Genomic DNA, 22620 nt, shown 5'->3' with positions numbered 1-22620 from the left:
CGATCCTGAACCATGATAGATGCTGGGCCAGCAAGGTTTATAATAGATCACCACACAGATTGTGCGCCTGCCCATGCACGAGAGAGAGAAGTGGGGTCAGCACGGGGACAGCAAAAACCACAGGTTCTATTCCCTTCTGAACTGCCAATGATTCTCAGGTTTGACTTTCAGCACACAGCTTGCCAAGATTACGGCAACATTCACTCGCGCCACCTCGGGATGGAATTCAACAAATGCCAACTCAACCCAAACCATGTGACCACCTCCGTTACTGTCACCCACCGTGAGAGCTTTTAATTTTGGCAGATCCCAACACATTTGGCCCTCGCTACAAAGCACATGCCTCAGCAAGACCATCAGGATGGTTACTTCATCGAAGGTGACAGCATAAGGAGATACTCAACGCAGCAGTCAGGCTGCAAATAGGTCAACTCCATATCTTGGGAGACAAAGTGAAGAAAGTTACAAAACTCCAATAAAGCAATTGTTCTCCAAGCGGATCAGACTTAATTAGCTAGTCATATGAAACTAATAAATGGGGAAAAATCAGTTTCCTTTTGTGCAGACAAGATGGATAACTGCTTCAACCATCAGAAACGACCTTGAAGCCAATTGCTATCTGTGCACAAGTCTTAACTGGAGATGCCAAGGAACATTTAGTACCAAAATGCTCTACAGCAAACAAATTCCAAAGGAAGAACTACATTTTTTAAGTGAAACCCAACTTACTGTTCTGCAACTGTCTGAGCATTGGAATGGATGTAATCTCCCAAAAAGGCTGCAAACGTCTGGACAGTGGCAAGAATCTCAAAGTCAGAGGTGCAAAGCAGCATCACTTAATGAGGAAGACTACCTCCAGCTGCATGTATGCCAACAATACTGAGACACAACTCAACAAAGCTACAATGTGAAACAACTTTCAAACTTCACACACTTCATGGATGGAAGGGAACTTGTCTTTTCCTCCCCTGCTACAAGCTCAAAAATCAGTTGCCAACTAACGCTAGAGATCCAGGTGCAAATTACAATGACGAGGTTAAACCACCAACATTCTCTCTAGTCATAAAGTCAGAGGTTTTAACCAAAGATTTAAAAAATACACAAACTGACCAACAAATATATCACCAGTGTCCCTGGGTCAAAATCCTGGAAGTCTCTCCCAAATGGTATTGTGGGTCTACCGCCAGCATGTGAACAGCATCAGCTCAAGCAAGCAGCTCACTCCCTTTCTAAAGGAAACGAGGAAGGGATAATAAATGCAGGGCAGCCAGTGAAGCCCACATCTCATGAGTGGCCAACAATAACTGTGCCATACTTAGGGATTGCAGCATTTTCACAAGCGCTCTCCTCAAATGAGCTGGCAGTTACATGTTCCCCCCGACCCCCTCCACCATTCACTAAGGCAGGGCTTCCCAATCAGGGCTGCCATTCCAAATGGGATCACCCTGAAACACTGGGTTGACAAGTTGAGGCAGCCACAGAGATTTGGAGTGGATGTGTGGCACCTTGAAATTATCACGGAGCCCAACCCAAGAGGGCCCAAGCCTATCCTGAAACACCCTGGTCAAAGGCTTGGTTGCTTCCCCCTCATTGGGCAACTGCTACCTTTCACACATAATGCACCCCCAACACATACCGTAGAATCCCTACAGTGCTCAAAGAGGCCATTCTGCCCCATCAACTCCACACATCACACCCAGACCATCACATCTTTCCAACAAAACATTCCCCATGGCTAATCCACTCAGCCAGCAGATCCTTGGACACAATGAGCAATTTAGCCTGGCCAATCCACTTAATTTGCACATCTTTGCACTGTGGGAGGACACTGGAGCAAACACTTACAGGCACGGGGAGACTGTGCCAAGTCCACACAGACAGTTGTCTCAGGGTAGAACTGTACCTGAGTGCTGTGAAGCAGCCATGCTACCCACTGTGCGGCCCTTCAGATCTCCCTGCTCCGAGTCCTACAGGAGTACAGCCCTTCACAGGATACACTCCTCATTCCCTGCACAAGCCCAGAGCTTCACACAACGTGGGCACAGTTTGGCTGAAACAGGACATTTTTCATGAACTGAAGAGTTGCTCCCCCCTCCCAATTACCACTTTGAAACAGATTAACAAAATCATTTATCAAACTGTTGCTCGTGGGACTTGACTGCCAACAAAACAGGAGGGACAATGGTTCACAGAGTGTGGCAACACTTCAGAACTGAAGAAGAGTCTCGACCCGAAACGTCAGCTTTCCTGCTCCTCTGATGCCGCCTGGCCTGCTGCGTTCCTCCAGCTCCACGCCGTGTCATCTTTAGATTCTCCAGCATCAGCAGTTCCTACTATCTCTCCCCAGCTGTCACTCTTGGCCACGGCTGATTCAGCTCTCAAAACTTGAAGACATATCCTGAAAAAAGTGTGGACTGTCAAATTCACCATCGTTATGTTGGCCAGTAAGGATGCTTTACCTGACAGATAATGGGAACTGCAGATGCTGGAGAATCCGAGATAACAAAGTGCAGAGCTGGATGAACACAGCAGGCCAAGCAGCATCATAGGAGCACAAAAGCTGACGTTTCGGGCCTAGACCCTTCATCAGAAAAAATAATTTAGCATCTGACAGGGTAGATTTGCAGATTAACAGCTCTTGGGCATGTCTCAGCCAAATCACTACATTTACAGTTCAAGCACTAACTTTTTCCCCTGGGTGAAGTTCAAAGGTTTATGTAGTGGGTTTTATTAGCCCTTATACCCAGTCAATCTAGCAGTGCCCTACTCTTGGTCTTCACAAACCGAAATTCATTGCAGATTATTCAAGGTGTTACATACAATGAGTATTTATTAGTGAGGGAAGCTGGATCTTCGCTACATATTTCACAACAAATAGCGCTTTTATATCTTCTCACATGCCACCACGCAGCAAGTTAGAGCCTTAGTTTGACCTTTCATACAAATGGGCCTCCGTTTCTGTGCTCAAGATTCGAGGGCGAGACTTGAATCTCCAAACCTCAGGATTTGGAGGTAAGCCTTGCTGCCCACTAAGCAAATGACAAACATTTTGCAGCAAGTGAGAAGAGATACTACAGCGAATTGAAACGAAAATACATTTGGAAAATTTTACTGCGCCTTATTTTAATCCACAACTTCCCCCTGCCTTCCCAGTAACCATCCTTAAACAGGTTTAGATTATTTTTGGCAAGTAACACAAAAAGGAGTGTGCACAGGCAGTAACATATTAGAAGGAAAACTATTTTTTTTAAAAAAAAGAGTAGGTTTAATATTCAGACCACCTCTTTCTCCAACTCACTCCTTCACTCAAATTTCCAGACTGCACATTTAATTTTTGAAAAAGGCTAGTGATTCAGCTACAAACTGTTTTCTCATCAATAGAAAACTCTTCAATCGCTCTGCCCCTCTCTCAAGCTGAGGATTCATGCAACATATTTGCCAAGAGGAGTTTTCATCACAACCAGAGCCAGGTCAGGTTTGGACTGCATGATGAGAAATGGATCAGAAGTGAACTCAAACCCCTACAAATGTTCACTAACTTGGAGGTGGATCTCACGGTCAGGCATTTCAGACAGAGAGAAGAGGAATGTCTTCACCCAACAGGATTGTGAACTTTTGACTCTCTCTACAGTGAGCTGTGGATCCTCCTTCATAACAGAAATGGACGATTTAGTTTGCGTGCAATAAAATCTAAAGGGACAAACTGCAAAAGTGTAATTGAGGCCAATCAGCCACGATCTTATTGAAATGGTGCAAACTTTAATGACTGTTGAAGTTGGCCAGTCATCCAACTTTCAGACCCACAAAGTCATCCATCTGAAACAGGTGGTGGCCAATCCCACCCCTGCCCAATTCTGCTCCACCATTCAATAGGATAGTGGCTAACCTGACATTCCTCACATGCACTTTCCTACCCTTTCCTTGTAACCCCTGAACCCCTTCTATTTATCTACCTCAAGCCTTAAATGCACACGCGGAATCAGCGCCCCACACTTCTGTGGAGAGGGAGTTCCAAAGAGTCAACACTTGAAGTCCCCCTTATCTCAATCTCAAATTGGCACCCCTTAATTCAGAGTCTGTACCCCCTGGTCCGAGGCTCTCCCACAAAGGAAAACATCCTGTCAGCATTTACCCTGTCAAGCTCCTTAAGAATCTGGTTTAGTGTTAGCACCTGTCATTCTACTCAACTCCAGTCCCAACCTATTCAGCCTTTGTTCACAAGGCAATCCCTCCATACAGGGGTCTATCCTAGTGAACTTTCTCCAAACTGTCTCCAAAAAAATCTTTCCTCAAATAAGAGGACCCAAACTGTTGTCAGTGCTCCAGATGTTGTCTGAAATATAAAGTCAGCGCATGAAAGCGGTGCTGTGGGACAAAGCTTCAAGGACATTGTATAGACCAAAGTTAAAAATCTGTTAAACGGAAATAAACCAAACCCTGTAAGAGCCCCAGTTGCCAGTCCCATGAAAACTTGGATTCAACAATCAAGGCTCAAGCAATAAACAAGGCACAAGTCTCAAACATCAGCTGGAGGTCACAGTGAGAAATTGATCGAATTCCCAGCAATAGACATCAATCGGGACAGTTTCTAGCTGACCTACCGTTACAGCAAAATGTTCCTTTTCTGTCTGCATTGTTAAACCAGGTAATCTTCCAAATGAACAGCTATGTGGTAGGTTCAATTGCAATAGCCAGAATAAAACTCAAAGGAATTCAACCATTGAAGGTCAATCCAGCCCTGTCCATGGATACACCCCCTCCCAACAGGTGGCACCGGATGAGTCTGTTGTCGACAACCAAGTCCACATTTCCTGTTCATAGGCAAGATGCCAATTTGTTATCTGTTCTAACAGTAACACAGGTGGAAAACAGAATTCAGATCCCTGCTCAATTTTTGCACTTAGTGCATCTACTGGGACTAAATGAAGCCTTCGCAAACTGGGACAACGTTGGCAGCTTTGAACACTCAGTGCCAGACCACAACCCTATTTAAACATGTTTTTCTGTCACACTCACTGCAACACACTGAAACAACTAGAGGTCAAGGGAGAATCTGAAAGAATATATCCACAGACATTTACAATTGATCAGCTTCTCTCAAAGCAAAGGAAGGTTTAAACACCTGTGTAACAAGCACAGCTATTAGGAAGAGGTCGAAGCTCATCATTCCCAATTCAAGGTTAAAATGAGCAGCCTGTAATGATCCAGATTACCCTGGTCACCCTAAAGGATTCTTTCAATGTTGAGCTCTCCTGCACACATCTACATTTAACCTCACTGAAGCGTGAAACATTCTTATAAACAGCGGTCAGAGTCTCGGGTTCAAGCCCTTCCCTTGCTTCTGACCGGTGCAATAACATCTCTGAACAAGTTGACTAGAAAATAGCTACAAATTTCTTGAAAAGTATTTTTGGGCGAGTACAGGAAGCATGCTTCCCCAAAGGGTCTCTCCAACTAGGAAATAAACTCAAAATAAGGGGCAGGCTTTTCAGACAAAGAGGAATGTCTTCTCTCAAGAGACTGTTAGACTAAGGCAGCAGGCCACCAAACTCAGACGGCCAGCACAGAAACAAACCTTTCAAATCTAACTCCTCCATGCTGACCAGATATCCAGTGTAAATCTAGGCCCATTTGCCAGCATTTCGCCCATATCCCTCTAAACCCTTCCTAATCATATACCCAGAGATAATGGGAACTGCAGATGCTGGAGAATTCAAGAGATGCTGCTTGGCCTGCTGTGTTCATCCAGCCTCACATTTTGTTGTCTTGGATTCTTCAGCATCTGCAGTTCCCATTATCTCTGATACTATTTTAACCTCACTGCGAAGCCTCTTCCAGGGATGCCTAACCTGAAGAAGTTCCCCTCCTCCCTCCGGACCAACCTCAGGGAATCTCTCCCCATCTTCAGTCCGCCTCCCCCTCTCTCCCTATTTATTCCCGAACCCTCACCCCATCCCCCTCTCTGATGAAGGGTCTAGGCCAAAAACGTCAGCTTTTGCGCTCCTGAGATGCTGCTTGGCCTGCTGTGTTCATCCAGCCTCACATTTTGAGGTCTCTAATCATCTACCCACCCAGATGCCTTTTAAATGTTGTAATGATACCGTCTCCACCACTTCCTCTGACAGCTTGTTCCATATAGGCCCCACCCTCTGAAAAAGTTACCCCTCAGGTCCCTTTTAAATCTTTCCCATCTCACCTTAAACCTATGACCTCTTTTTGGACTCTGCCACACCAGGGAAAAGACCCTGGCTATTTACTCTCTCCACATCCCTCATTATTTTAAATGAAGTTCTACAAGGTCACCCCGAGCCTCCGATACTCTCGGGAGAATAACCCCAGCCAGGAGAGCCCTCAGCCTCTCCCTATGGTCAAACGCCCCAAACCTGGCAACATCCTTATATATCCTTTCTGAACCCTTGCAAGTTTCACAACATCGTTCCTATAGCAGGGAGGCCAGAAGTGCACACAGTATTCAAAAAGTCTTGCACAGCCACAACATGACCTCCCAACTCCTAAACTCAATGCATTGACCAACAGAGGGAAGCACAGCAAATGCCTTCTTCATGATCCTATCTACCTGTGACTCCCTTTCAAGGAACTATGAACCTGTACTCCCAGGTCTCTATTCAGCAACACACCCCTGGACCTTGCCATTGAGGTATACAAGACCTGTCCCAATTGGTCTTTCCAAAATGCAGCACGTCACATTTAGCTAAATTAAACTCCATCTGGCACTCTGACCCATCTGATCAAGATCCCGATGTACCCTGAGGTGACCTCCTTCACTGTCCACTACACCTACTACTGAGGGAAAATTACGACATGGCTGTAAAATTGTAACGTGGCAGCAACAAGAAGTGGGGATGAGTAGTTACTCAGATTGGCAGGATGGGTGACCAGTGGTTCTGTGTTAGGGCCTCAACTATTCACATCACTTGTTCATGACTTGGATAATGGCATAGGAAGTAGCATATCCAATCTCACCGATCACACTACGTTAGGAAGTATAGATGACAGTTTGAAGCTACGAAGGGATATTGACAGGCTAGGTGAATCAGCCAAACTGAGGCAAATCAAGTTCAGGTGCATGGATCTTTCAAATGTCTCAAACCAACGCAGAAAGTAATAAAAAAACACTAATGGAATGGAGTACAAGGATGCAGATGTTATGCTGCAGTTATACAAAACCTTGGTTAGACCCCACTTGAAGGGCTGACAGCAGATCTGAGCACCACACCTCAGGAAGGATGTACTGGCCTCAGAGGGAGGCCAGGACTTGAGGGATTAATTTAGAAGAAAAGATGGGACAAAGTAGGTCTGTTTTCTATAGAATTTAGGTGGTTAAGAAGTGATCTGATGGAAGTCTTAAAAAAATAGCATGAGTTCATCTTTATCAACCCTGTCTTCTCCATCTTCCACTGGTAGAGCTTCTAGGACTAGGCGTCATAGCCTGAGAATGAGGGTCTGCCCATTCAGGACACGTTTGGATGCAATTTTATACAAAAGGGTGGTAGAGCTTGGGAACCCTTTTTTTTACAAATGGCAGCCGATGCTAGATCAGTTGTTAATTTTAAATCTAAGGTTGATAAAAGTTTATCCTGCAAGGTTATGAAGGGATATGGACCAAAGGAAGTTAGATCAGCCATGATCTCACTGAGTGGCAGAACAGGGTGAAGGGGCTGAATGGCCTACTCCAGCTCGTGCATGGACAGCCCAGTTCCCACCCCTACTGCGAGTTCATCTCACACACTTCTCTTGCTTGATGGGAAACGCACCCAAAATAACCACTTCTACAACCTGATCACCTGGGACAGGCATCTTTCCTGTGGAGTATGTACAGCATCTAAAAATAAGTGGATCAGGACCACCCAAACAGAAAGAGGCTCACCACATCTTTAGAACCAGTCTACCCACAGTAGAAATTATATTCCATTTAAACTATTACTCTTAATTCAGTCTGACTGATACCTACAATTTGGACCAACTACCCAAAGGCTCTTGCTCTCCAATGCAACTGAAGTACGAATCAAGTTACAATCGGCTTAATTCTAAGTTTTGTTGAGGGCGGAATATGCAACACACCCACACTGGAGCTCCAGGAATTAGCGCCTACTTCAAAACATTCCCACCTCGCCAGCACTGGGGCCACTAAACAGCATTGGTAATAGAAGGATCACAGTTGCTACCTGAGCGAGTCACAAAGGACCAGCTCACCACCCGCTCCAACAGATGCTGTCAGCGGAGCTGCAGAGTCCCAGTTTGTTTTAAAATCGCACACTTCCGCGGGTGAAGGTTGGTGGAATTGCGCTGACCTCATTACAACGTCCGGCCTGGAAATGAGCTTGACTCTACAGCAGGGAGGGGTCCAACTTCACACAGCAATCCAGAACAGTCCCCCTGACACGTGGAAAGGGAAGCAAATCTCACTTGGCAACGAGTTAGCAACCTCATCCAGCCTCTCCTTACAATGAGAAGTGCACTCGACTCAGATTTAATAGGCCAAGTGAAACTTCTGAGCTCAGACTGTGCCCTGAATTCGGCACAGGGTTAAGCTGTTACCCAACTGTCGAAAATAATCCATGTTTACATAATTAGTTCCTGCTGCGGTGCCCAATGGTTGGCAACAATATCCCCTGTAATTTTTCAGGGAGTACACAGGTGATTTGTATAAGTGTGTTGCCCCATCAAAATCTGACTGGAGAGATGCACAGGCACAGTAATGTCGAGGAATTCTGTTCCAGCCAGCCGGGGGAGGGACGAGGACTAAGATAGCCTCCTGGATGGGCTCGTTTCTTCCCTCTTGTGACTATGGTTCCGTGGTAAATAATGCTGTCAGCCCAGAAATAAAAACAAATCTCAGGAAGGTCACAGCACATCGGCAGACCAGCTGTCTTATCACATCAGTGCCAAGCCTCTGCTAGAACAATTCAGATCATCTCACCCACACCCAGCCCCAAAAAAATCCATCTCCATCCAGCTATTATCCAATCGCTGGGCCGAGTCATGCCCAGCACACTCCGAGGCAATGCATTCCAGATCCTAACCATGTGCTGCAGCTGAAGGAGATCCTTCTCCTCACCTTATTTTGCCAATCGTTTTCAGCAACGTCCCTTCATTCTCAACCCTGGTGCCTAGAGGAACAGTTTCTCCCCATATACACTGTCACGATTTCAAAAAACTCTCAAATGACCCGACACGAATCCCAGCTTCTCCAATCCAGCCACGTCAAGTGCGGAGCTTCAAAGATAGTGTCTTTGTAGCTGATCCAGATACGTGACAGTTATAGTTGCTTTAATCATTGGATGCAAGGTATCATTTGTGAGCATGATGAAACAGCTTCCCAGAGAAAAGGAGGCAGCCCAGGCTCTTAAGGAGTGGTAAAGTTATTTCACTGAAACTCACACTGAATGATACGCACCTGTACCACCCACTCCATTTCAGAGTGAAAGCTACACCACTCCTATTCCAGTTACAATTCCAGTCACAGTTAATAGGGTTTGCTCTTTGAACTGTTTATTTGTAATAGCTGACCTTTCAAATCACCACTTGGCTTTCCAGTATCTTTATTAAAATGCTGATGACATTTTCACATCGAGCGGAAATAAGACATTTTAAGAACAAGCAACCCGAGGAGGTAAAGACAACATTTGCACATCTGAGGAAAAAAATGCCGCTCTGAAAGAAAATTATCACTTCAAGCATGATTGTTGACATGGCTCCACTTCTAGAATTAATTTCCCCATGACAGACGCCAAGCAATTTTCCATATTCCAGCTGCTCACAGTAGTCCCACCTGGATCTGGCTGCAAATTACTCTCCCACCTCCTGGGAGACATCAAGAACTGATCATAGAAGCAGCGTTTATATGGCCACATGGAAAACAGGAGCATGAAGAGACCATTCCACAGCTGATCATCTATCGCAACACCATATTACTGCACTGCGCCCATATCCCGCGGTGTTGCCATGACCTAAAAATGAAGCAAACTGTCCTGGATATACTCATTTACTGACCCTCCAGGGTTGCGAATTCCAAAGATTCACCAAAGTGAAGAAATTCCTTCTCACCCTCATTCCCAACTCAGGGTGCTTGGCAACTTCCTCTTCTCCCTCCCAGGCACATGCCAACCATTACATCAAACACGTGCAGACTGATCTCCAAAGCCAATGGTTGCAGGCAGCACAAGGATTGCCTGTGAAGTCTCATAGTCCATTCATACACATTTGGTTTCTTCTGTTCCCAGAGTCAACTAAAGCCACTTGCATCTTGTATCCCCCTTCAATTCAATCATAGCCCCACCAGTACATTACCTTAGATCCACATCCCTCACACCCTCTCCTGTCCCAATAAAAATCACAAATATCACAGCATAGAATAAGGCACTTTTAGAGACCAGTGGGCACCTCTGGGGTAGGGGATGTGCCATCATCCAGACAATGTTATTTCAATTGACTAAATTTCCATTCACCACTAGTTTGTGAATTTGTTAGTATCCTGTTAAGGGCTGTTTATCCACATTCTGAATGGAATGGAGACAGCCATTGTGACTCAAAATCCAGGCTCACTGTATTCCAGATCCCAACCCTATGACTATGCCAAAAGGTTTCTCATGATACCATTGCTTATTTTTGCCACTCACCTTAAATCAATGCCCCTGGCTCTCAATCCTTCTGCTAACAAGAGTTTTCCTAATCAACAGTGGCCTCATTGCTCAGGATTTTGAGCTACCCTTATCAAATCTCCTCTCAATCTCGGCCAACAGACCAATGTCTGGGTGCACAGCCAGATCTCTCTGTGCCTGTGACACATTCCTACCAAACTGACTCTCAGCACACTTCTCTGCATTCATTTCCATTTGCCACATGTCTGCCCATTCCACTAAACTGTCTATGTCCTGCACCATGTTTCTCAGTACTTCCATGTAGCATCTGCAAACTTTGTAATTGCACTCTGCACACCAAGGTGTCGGTCATCAATGTATCACCAAAGAAACCACAGATCATCAAACCAGAGTCATACAGCATGGAAACAGACCCTTTGGCCCAACTCGCCCATACCAATCACGTTTCTTAAACTGAACTAGTCTCATTTGCCTGTGTGCAGCCTACATCCCCTTAAACCTTCCTTACCTGTAGTTCCAGCATACAGCCCTGGGGAACTCCATGACAAAAAAAAATTCATTAACCACTTTTTCTGTTAATTTTGCTCCTGTCCTTTTTATTCCACGAGTTATAACTTCGTTCAGTCTTTTGAGAGACTTTTTTAATCAAATGTCCTTGTGCACCATGTCAACACACTTACTATCAAAACTCTATCTGGATAAACAATTTGCCCTTAAATTCATACTGGTCTTCTTCAATTAAGCCAGATTCACTCAAGTGACTAATCATTTTGCACCGATTTAATGCTTCCAGTAGCTCCCACACCACTGACCAACCTACAGCTACCTGTCTCAACTTCACACTGACTTCTCAGCAATGGAGCAACATTTGCAATTCTCAAGTCCTCTGGCTTCACCCCACAGTCTGAACGCTTCCACTATTTCTACTCACTTCCCTCAATGTCTAGGGAAACATGTGTCCTGCCCCTCACCTAATTTAAGTACAGACAGCACGTCCAGCATGTGCTAATTATAAACTCATATTTCTGGACTGTCTCTTTGCACCATGACAGCATTATCTTCCTTGGTAAAGGCAGACAAATTATTTGATCAAGCCACGCACATTGTGGTTCCTAAAATGGTCCTACCCATGCTTTTAGCATCTGCAGAAAACTGGGGTTTCCCCTTTGTGCTCTGATATCTGTAGTGACCTCTCCCCAGCTCTATATTTTCTTGACAGAGGAAGCTTCAAGTATGCACAAGCCTTCAGGGGAACCAAAGATTCACCTTTATGACATCACCTCTTAACAGCTTAGCTCGAGCAGCCAGATGTCAGTGGCTTGCTCTGGATTGTATCAGTGGAATTATTTTCTCTGAAAGCGCAAGTCAAAACCATAAATCTATACACTTAACAGTAAGGGACGGTGGTTGGATGTTGCTGAAAAAGAGAGTCCTTGGAGCGTAGGTTCATAGTTCCTTGAAAAGCAGACAAGATAGTGAAGGCAGCATTTGGTATGCTTGCCATTATTGTTGGGAGGTCATGCTGTTGCTGCACAGGACACGAGTTAGGCTACTTTTGGAATAGTGTGCAATTCTGGTCTCCCTGCTGTAGCAAAGTTGTGGTGATCTTGGAAGGGTTCAAAGAAGATTTACAAGGATGTTGCCAGGGTTGGAGGGTTTGAGCTACAGGGAGAGGCTGAATATGCTAGGGCTATTTTCCCAGAGTATTGGAGGCTGACGGCTTTGTAGAAGTTTATGACATCATGAGGGCACTGACCCTATCACCAGGGTAGCAGAGTCCAAACCTAGAGAGGGGACAGATTTGAAAGTGACCCAAGGGGCAACTCTTTCACGCAGAGGGTGGTGCGTGTATGGAATGAGCTGCCAGAGGAAGTGGAAGAGGCTGGTACAATTACAACATTTAAAAGGCATCTAGATGGATATATGGATAGGGAGGGTTTAGAGGGATATGGGCCAAATGGAACTAGATTTATATATGATATCTGATCGTCATGAACAAGTTGGACCAAATGGTCTGCATTCATGCTGTACAGGTCAATGACACTATAACTCACTTGCTGAAAAGCTACTGAACAGCCTGCCATCTACAGAATATCTTGTCATTTGCTAACCCAATTTGAGCAGTGCCTAAAACTATTGTCTGGTGTGTACCGGCAGCTAAGTACTAAATCACAGAACCCTGTTTTATTGCATAAAAAAGGAACATATGGCACACACAGCACCCACTCCAGCTCCACAACTAAGGTGCCATCTACTCAGGGGGTCATTTCTCAGGGCGGAGCACAGACGAGGGTAAATTTTTTTGGTTTAAAATTTAAACAAAGTCCAGCAGTTCACTGTCAATCATCAATAACAGGAACATTCTTCACCAGAACCACCTTCCAAACAAATCGGTACTTTCCTCTCATTGAGAGAAACAATGTGCCACCTTCAATTTGGTAAATTGCCCTGAGTGCAATATGAAAATCTTAAATTAAAAAGTCTTTCACCATCATAGGAATTTATTTTAAAATTTATATCATTGTCAAGTCCAGTACTCAACTCTCTCCTTCACATAGGGGCTGTTCTCCACTGTGGAACCAGACACAAACACTTTCAAGATGCACAGGACCATTTCTTCCATTTTAATCAGTGCACAGTCCAATCTACCAAAGCAGCAACATTTTCAAGAAGAAATTCTGACCCACCTTTCAGACATTTTCAAGTTGTTTTGTTCGGGCAGGTTATGACAACTCTGGAGCTAGTGAGCCTTGAGCCTACTCCTTCCAACCCAGAGGTTGGAATGCTATCACTGTGCCATGAGATTCCCAAAGGTAAATCACATCAATGACAGGGCTGTTAAGAAGGCATAGTGTTTTAGCTTTTATTAATAGAGGGATTGAGTTCCGGAACCAAGAGGTTATGCTGCAGCTGTACAAAACACTGGTGCGGCCGCACTTGGAGTATTGTGTACAGTTCTGGTCACTGCATTATAAGAAGGATGTGGAAGCTTTGGAAAGGGTGCAGAGGAGATTTACTGGAATGTTGCCTGCTATGGAGGGAAGGTCTTACGAGGAAAGGCTGAGGGACTTGAGGTTGTTTTCATTAGAGAGAAGAAGGTTGAGAGGTGACTTAATTGAAACATATAAAATAATCAGAGGGTTAGATAGGGTGGATAGGGAGAGCCTTTTTCCTAGGATGGTGACGGCGAGCACGAGGGGGCATAGCTTTAAATTGAGGGGTGAAAGATATAGGACAGATGTCAGAGGTAGTTTCTTTACTCAGAGAAGTAAGGGTATGGAACGCTTTGCCGGCAACAGTAGTAGATTCGCCAACTTTAAGTACATTTAAGTCGTCATTGGACAAGCATATGGACGTACATGGAATAGTGTAGGTTAGATGGGCTTCAGATTGTTGTGGCGACTTGCCATACCATCGAGGGCAGAAGGGCCTGTACTGTGCTGGAATGTTCTATGTTCTATATAATTCCTCTTCTTGGTGGCAGTAGCAAGTTACAGTGATGTTTCTGTATGGTTTTCAATCAGGGCCCTGTCTCATGCAAAGTGAATGGGACAAGTACACGAGTGAAGTGGCACAACCTTGCCTCCCTCTGACCTGTCTTGCAGATTTCAATCCAACTGATTGCCATTTTAGGATCACCATATACTACTGACTTTAACAAACCTCGAAACTGAATTTTGCAACTTTAAAAGCAAAAGAGGGGTGCGCAACACATGGTACACTCTCTTACAGAACCTGCCACTTGAATATACCAACAGTCTTGGAACACAAGCCAAAATCTATTAAGCACCACGTGGCCCAATCATCTTGAGCCATTGCCACAGATCAGTTCCAATAATGGCACCTGAACATAGCCCCTACTACGTGCACCTATATCATCAGGTTCATGTCCAAGTAATTTGCCTGTAGATACAATGCTCAGGTGCCAAAAACTAGTTTAAAAAACTTGAACTGCACTCATGTTTGCAAATAGAGTTCTAGGAACAAAGATACATTTTTGAGGATTCTCTATCCTTCAGGCAAGACATGAATTCCAACTTGCACTCTGTAGAGGCACTGAACACTAAGAGTTGAAAAGTACGCATCCCTCAACCCTGCCCTGACTATGCTTCAGTCCCAACCGACAGGTGGCCTTTCTTCAACATCTCTCCCTCACTCCCAATCCATCTTCTTTTAGGTTGCCAGTTAGGGACTGGATTGCACAAAAAAACAAGAGAGAGACCTGATCAGTAAGGTGTTTTTCATTCATTCGTGGGGTGTGGGTGTTGCTGACTGGGCCAGCATTTATTGTCCATCCCCAGTTACCCCTTCAGAAGGTGGCAGTGAGTTGCCTTCTTGAACCGCTGTGATCCACCTGCTGCAGGTAGGACCCACAATGTCTTTAGGGAAAGAATTCCAAGATTTTGACCCAGCAATAATGGAACATTCCCAAGTCAGGATGACAAGTGGCTTGGAGGGGAACTTGCAAATGGTTATGTTCCCATGTATCTGTTGCCCATTTCCTTCTAGAAGGAGGCTGTCTGAATAACTTCGGTCAATTTCTGCAGTGCATCTTGTAGATAGTACACACTCCTGCTACTGAGCGTGGGTGGGGGAAGTGGATAGTATGCCAGTCAAGTGGTCTGCTTTGATGGCAATGTTTCTCAAGTAAAAACACCACAAGGTTGCCCAAGCTCTCAGTACAGGATGTTCAGAGCCAGTATCACTTCCTATTGGCGTAAAATATCTGAGATATTCAAATTAACCTTCATATGATGTCAGTCTTCCTGAACACCTGCAGCAAAACCTCAAATTCATCACCAGAATGGAGCTTCTTGCTATTTATCCTCCACCAAGTTGAACTCTTGTTTCACATCCATTTAGTCTGCCAAGTCCACCACCAAATCACTCACTCTTCTCCCAATTAATATATGTCCATGCACCTCTTCTCTGCCCCTGCTGCAACAGTAGCTAGCATTGCAAATGCCCGATTCCCACCGCCTGGCACTATTCCCCTTTCAGCAGTGGCCCTCCAAACCCATCAATGTATCGAAAAACAAAAACAGAAATCACAGGCAAAACTCAGCAGGCAGGGCAGCATCTGTGGGAGCAAAGGCAAGTCATGCTAACAGACTAGTGACTCTTCACCAGAACTGCTCAGTTTTGCCAAGTTTCTGGTTTTGATTCAGATCCCCTGCATCCACAGTTCTTTGTCTTATGTTAATGTGTCTAGAAACCCTGGATGTCGGCATCAGATCCTGCAACCAGCCCAGTTTGCTCATCCACACTAAAATTCAGTTTTTGAATGCACAAAATTGTGTTCCGACCTTCCATTCTGAGCTTGCTCAAGTATAACATTTATCTCTCACATGTGCATTCTATCCCTTCTTCACCCACAAGTGGTCACCCAGGCCTTAAGGCTTCATGGGCACACAATGGCATTCCCTCCCTCCTTGACTCCAGTGGCTGCTCCACTTTGGCAACCACAGCCTCTGTGATCAACAAGCATGCATCCCCTCGCCCACAACCGGCCATGTTCCGCCCACCCCCCTCCCCACACCAAGAAAATTTGGTTATCACCTGATGATGGGAACTGCAGATGCTGGAGAATCTGAGACAAAGTGTGAAGCTGGATGAACATAGCAGGCCAAGCAGCACCTCAGGAGCACAAAAGCTGACATTTCAGGATGAAGGATCTAGGGCCCGAAACGTCAGCTTTTGTGCTCCTAAGATGCTGCTCGGCCTGCTGTGCTCATCCAGCTCCACACTTTGTTATCTTTGGTTATCACGTGATGTCTGTCTTCATTCAAAGCCTGAAAAGCACAACAGCCAATACAACCTTTCATAATTGCCACAAACATCAACAGTCCAGCTCCTTTTCACCAGAGTGGACACTTCCATGTTGCAATGTTACGAACCCAGGCAAGTAGGTTCCTCCACTTAAAAAAAGAAGTGTCAACTGTCAATGTGCAGAAATATACTCAAGTGTGTGCAAAGAAAGCTCTTCACAGTTAACCTGTCCTCTGCACATACATTCCCCTACGCCCAGTCAGCACAACTCCAGTTCCTTTGTCTCGATTCCAATCCGAAGTCACCCCAGACCGGGAACAAATGCCACAACCAAACAGAATCTGGCACAAGACACATTTGCACAGAAACAAGGTCAAATTCATTTTAGGGCGGGGCATTAGCAACAGCACTGATAAGAATAGGATGTGAGAAAGTAGTCATTTCAAGATGCAGCTAGCCGCACAATCACTGCAGTGATTTTAACACAGGATCAACTGGAGCAAACTTCAAAACTAACCAGCCGCCCATATATTACAAAGAAACTATACGCGTCAAACACATCGGATATACTGCCTGAAGGGGTGGAATGAAAATTTCACAAATACCGATAATACTATGAATCTGAACAGCAAGGCTAAAACAGAAACTGTCATATTGAAGTCTCACACACAAATCAGTCACTTTTAATCTGTAACAAAGCTTAAAAGAGCAGTAAAACAATCAGGGTCAGACTGGCATGGTACTTTTTTTTTTAAAGGTGCAGTTTAAAAGCACAACACTGAGATACTATTTCCAGAAGACCAAGCACTACTCTCTGAAGGAACCCCGATCATTAAAATTCAATTTATTGCATAAAAATGCCTGAGTCATGAGGCAAGCTGAAGTAAGAACAAGCCATTCAAATAAAGCCAGCTACAATAAGCACTGAGCTCATTCTGCAAGTTTCCTGCTGCCATAAAGGGCAAATCAGGACGTGGGCAGCATGACTGGCATATCCCGTGCCAAAAACATTTGCGTCTTGAATGTGAAATTGGGAGCGCAGACAAGCCGTAAGCACGCATATTTGCGAATGGCAGGTATTTCTAGAATTTGCTTTGCAACAACGGCCGGAGAAAACAAAAACTCTTCACACAAATTAAAATTAGCAAGACACCTTTCAATGAAATGAAGCCAATTCCCGACAATACCAGAAAGAACTAAATACTTGGTCAGAATTATTTTTGTTCGCAGACAATACTGTAATCGCTAGCTTCTCCCACAGAAAAGCTTTCAAACACCGGTTCGCACTGCTGTTTTTTGACAGTATTGCAAGGCAGGTCCCCCCCCGCAACCAAATCCGCGTTGCTCGCTCCCGCTTCCCAACCGATTCGAGGGAAAAGGGCCGCTCCGCAGAAAGGCGAACAGCGGCCGCCCAATGACCTCCACTGCCACCCCATTCCCCCGGAGTGTCTTTCTGCAGCGGGGCCGCCCAGCTCCATCCCCCATCACTCGGCTTTAACCCACCAGCCGCAGTTTGGCGACCACCCCTCTTCCCCACCCAGGCCCAGCGAATCCGCACGGTGCGGCCCGACCTTGGGCTCAGCGACTTAGGGTCACCCCGCAAAGGCACAGCGCCAGAGCGGCAGGTCCCCGTCTTCCAGACGGGAGAGCGTGAGGGGGGACCGGGATAAATCCAGTGCCCAGACCCAGCGCATTCACACAGGCCTCAGCCAGAGGTTGTGGGGGGCGGTGTTTGAGGGGTGGGCTCACGGACTGTAACTCACCCAAGGGAGGAGGATGGGGGACAAGGTCACCAGGTTGAGGAGGCCTGCTCAGACAGTAGGCCGAAGCCAAGTCTCTCACTCTCTGCGCCGCTCTCAGACTCCAGGCTCCACGGCCGGCCCACGTGCTCCCACCTCCCACCGCAAACTGATACATTCAGCGGCTCTCGCGAGATCTCCGGCCCAGACACGCCCACCCGCCGCCGGCAGCGGTGGACGGACGGCGCACGCGTGGGTCTAGCCCCGCCCACTGCAGCCCTGACAACGTCTCGCGTCTCTGAAACCACGCCGTGCCCCGCCCAGACCCTTACGTCAATGAGCCCGGCTCCACCACGCCTCCACTCTAACGTCACTGAGCGCTACCCCGCCTTCCTGCCTTTCCCCGGCCCTCGGAGTCACGTGAACCCGTGCTCAGCCCAAGTGCTTACGTCATGACGCCCCACCCACAACGCCGAAAATCGCTGTCCCCGCCCCCTACTCTTCATTCAACCTGTGGCAGCCCTTGAGGAGGCTATTCAGCCCATCATGCCAAACAAGCAAAACAGGCCAATATCCCACAGGCCCGACCAGTCCGCCTCCACTGACACCCGCATCCGCTTATCCAAACTCGTCCTCACCATCAACAATTTCTCCTTTAATTCCTCCCACTTCCTACAGACAAAGGGGGTGGCCATGGTTACCCGCATGGGCCCAAACTGTGCCTGCCTCTTTGTAGGTTACATGGAACAGTCCCCGCTTCCGTACCTACACCGTACCTACTATCCCCCACCTCTTCCTCCGTTACATCAATCACGGTACTGGCACCACCTCATGCTCCCATGAGGAGCACAAACAGTTCATCCAGTTCACCAACACCTTCCACCCCAACCTTAAGTTCACCTGGGCTATCTCTAACACCTCCCTCACCTTCCTGGATCACTCTGTCTCCATCTCCAGCAATCACCTACAAACCGATATCTATTTCAAGCCCACAGACTCCCACAGCTTCCGAGAATACACCTCTTTCCACCCACCTTCCTGCAAAAATGCCATCCCCTATTCCCAATTCCTTCAACTTGGCCCCCAGGATGAGGCATTTCACCCCCGTACATCTGAGATGTCCTCGTTTTTCGAGGACCGCAACTTCTCCCCCTCGGTAGTCAAGAACACCCTCGACCGTGTCTCCCGCATTTCCTGTAACTCATTCCTCACACCCTATTCCTGCAAATAACAACCAAACAGAAGCCCCCTCGTCCTCACATACCACGCCACCAAAGTCCAAATCCAGCGCATTATCCTCCAACACTTCCACCATCTGCAATCCGACCACACCACCAAAGACATTTTTCTCTCCCCACCCTTGTCTGTTTTCCAGAGGGACCACTCTCTCCATGGCTCCCTTGTCCAGTCCACATTCCCCTCCACACCCAGCACTTTCCCTGCAACTGCAGGAACTGCTAAATCTGTCCTACCACTTCTCCCTCATCCCCATCCCAGGCCCGAAGAAGACTTTCCACATCACGCAGAGGTTCACCTGCACATCTGCTAACCTGGTATACTGTATCTGCTGTACCCGTTGTGGCCTCCTCTACATTGGGGATACGGAGCGGAGCCTTGGGGACCCCTTTGCAGAATACCTACGCTTGGTTCGCAATAAACAACTGCACCTCCCCGTTGCAAACCATTTTGACATGTCCATCCTGGGCCTCCTGCACAGCCATAACAATGCCACCCGTAGGTTGCAGGAACAGCAACTCATATTCCTCTTGGGAATCCTGCAGCCCAATGGTATGAATGTAGATTTCACAAGCTTCAAAATCTCCCTTCTCCCTACTGCATCTCAAAACCAGCCCATCCCCACCTTATCCCCTCCTCTCACCTCAAGCCCCAACCCCATCTCCTACCTATCAATCTCATCCCACCCCTTTGACCTGTCCGTCCTCTCTGGACTGACCTATCTCCTCCTTACCTCCCCACCTACACTCATCTCTACTGGCTCCATCCCTGCCCTTTCACTTGTCTGTCTCCTCTCCACCTATCTTCTCCTCTATCCATCTTTGATCGCCTCCCCTTCTTTCCCTATTTATTTCAGAACCCCCTTCCCCTCCCCCATTTCTTAAGACGGGTCTAGGCCCGAAACATCAGCCTTCCTGCTCCTCTGATGCTGCTTGGCCTGCTGTCTTCATCCAGCTCTGTGCGTTGTTATCTCAGATTCTCCAGCATTGGCAGTTCCTACTATCTCTCCCAGGCCAATATCCTGTTCTTTTTGCCCTTGAACAACATGTCTATTCCAAATAATCATCCAAACCCCTCTTAAATGCCTTCACCGAACTTGCCTCCACCACACTTCCAGGCATTAAATTCCAACCCGATCAATATATTCTTCCTTCATTTTTTAGCCTTGTCGAGGAGCTAATCAGTCAATGCTTCCCATTTGGTTTATCTGTTATCTGACATGGTTTCACTTTCAGATTCTGGTCAATGGTTAACTCTTGGAGCCAGTTGTTCCAAACTCCATACTGATTTTGTCAACCGATGTTTGGTAATTTCCTGGTGGAGGTCACTGACCTTTCGTGACAAAATATTGCAACACAAGTCAAACTCGCCTTCAGTGATTTCCCCTCACATCCCACCACAATCCACTGGCAATAAGATCAAGGGGACAATAAGGACTGGAGATGCTAGAAGCCAGAGTCTATAGGTGTGAGACTGGAAATGCATAACAGGTCAGACAGCGTCCACACAGCAGGAAAGTCAGTGGAAGTCAATGAGTCCTGAAGAAGAGTTTCAGGCTGAAATGTTGACTTCCTTGCTCTTGGATGCTGTCTGACCTGTTGTGCTTTTCCAGCCTCACACCAATATTCACAAAGGTCAACTCAATTCCCTGGTTAAAATCACTTTACCTAACTCATCAGAGGTCAGCACACAGTTATACTAAGTAGTTTGGAAGCCAAGTGGAATGTTGGCCTTTACTGCCAAGGTTGTAATATAGAATGAGGAAGGTCTTGTTGCAATTGTACAAGCTATTCATGATACTGTACCGGGAGTTTGTGAATAGTGTTTCTGAAGGGTTATAGCTGTGTTGGGAGCTATTTAGAGAACATTCACTAAGTTCGTTCTTGGAAGAAAAGGTTTGCCATACGAGGAAAAGTTGAGCAGCTGGAACCAAACTCATTGGAATTTCAAAGGATGAGTGGCAATCTTGTTGAAATGTATAAGATTCTAAGGGACTTGACACAACAGATACTGAGGAGCAGGGTACAGTTTCAAAATACAAGGAGGACTTTACGACAAATATGAGGAGGAAGGGAAGTCTGGAGAAAGATACAATGGTTTTTGTTGAGACCTGTCCCAAGCGGCTCTGTGATACAGGAGTCTGTGCTCTTTGGTCTGTTCAAAACATGTTGTTCTTCCCGAGCAAGGATTTGACCTCGTGTGAGTGTTGCAGGCTGGCACATTCCAAGGCCCAGGACTATGTGCTGAGGGATGCATGAAAGCTTGGGGTAGCTGCTGCCAAGAGGCAGTGGGGAAAGACCACTGTCTAAGATCTTTCTGCTGAAGTAAAGGGGGGATCTGTTCGTGTACAAGTAAGAAATGCCTTGGGTTTGTTTGTTGGATGGAGTCCCACTCCAATGTGTATTTCTTCGTATGCTACTAAATAAACCTGAGCAGCTTCAGTGAATATGTGTGTATCTGAAGATATTATGATGAAGAAAATATATTTTTGAAAAATTAAAAAATGAGAGTATTTGTTTTTCTTTCAGAGGGAGTTAGTCTTTGCAACTCTCTTTGACAGTGATTGGGGAAGCTGGCCCATTAAATTATTCAAACCTTGTGTTGGACAGAATTTTGATTGACAAGGAAATTTAGGATGATGACAGGCAGACAGGAAGGTGGAGTTAAACCACAATCAGATAAACCATGGTTTATTCAATGAGGGAACAGGCTTAAGGGGCTGAATGGCCTACACCACTTTCAATTTCTAATGCTGTTAAAACAGATGAACTGCAGACAAGCATTTGGTGGCACTTGTATTCACTCTGCTATCAACAAAATCTTTTCTTACTTCTTTGCAAAGATCATGGATCTGTATAACATGCACAAAATACATAATTCTCTCAGTTTCTGTCTGAACATTTTTTAAAAAAAGATTAATGGTATTTGCTGCCTATTCTATTACTTCAAACTGACAAATAATTTCGTCAAAATCTAAATCTATTTTAATGGAAATGTTGTACTGTAAGGCTCCATTAGAACAGCTAAGTTTCAGAAATCATTTTCAGCAAGATAATTGGATGCTGAAAAATTGAATGCGGTGGATAGACCTGCAACAAGAAAAACACAGTAAATCAATGTTAAAAAGGCACTATTCTTAAGAGAGTTTGACAACTTCTTAAGAGATTTGTGGTCGCTGTGTCATCAGAAAATATCATTCATTGCAGCATAATCACTACATTTATAAATTGTCCCGGACATGAGGGCAATGTCTC

General features: G+C 45.8%; 1 protein-coding gene across 1 annotated transcript in view; it reads right to left on the bottom strand.

Moving 5' to 3' along the window:
- The window catches only part of akap1b (A kinase (PRKA) anchor protein 1b), a 61202-nt gene extending 42875 nt beyond the window's left edge, over positions 1-18327 (bottom strand). Inside the window, exon 1 of the mRNA XM_059655320.1 lies at positions 18155-18327. The gene's annotated coding sequence lies outside the window, so the exon portion shown is untranslated. The remainder of the gene's footprint in view (positions 1-18154) is intronic.
- Between the last annotated feature and the right edge of the window lie 4293 nt (positions 18328-22620).

Source organism: Stegostoma tigrinum, chromosome 27, assembly GCF_030684315.1.
Source record: "Stegostoma tigrinum isolate sSteTig4 chromosome 27, sSteTig4.hap1, whole genome shotgun sequence".
NCBI classification, from domain to species: domain Eukaryota; kingdom Metazoa; phylum Chordata; class Chondrichthyes; order Orectolobiformes; family Stegostomatidae; genus Stegostoma; species Stegostoma tigrinum.
This window is presented reverse-complemented; position numbering and strand designations above follow the sequence as displayed.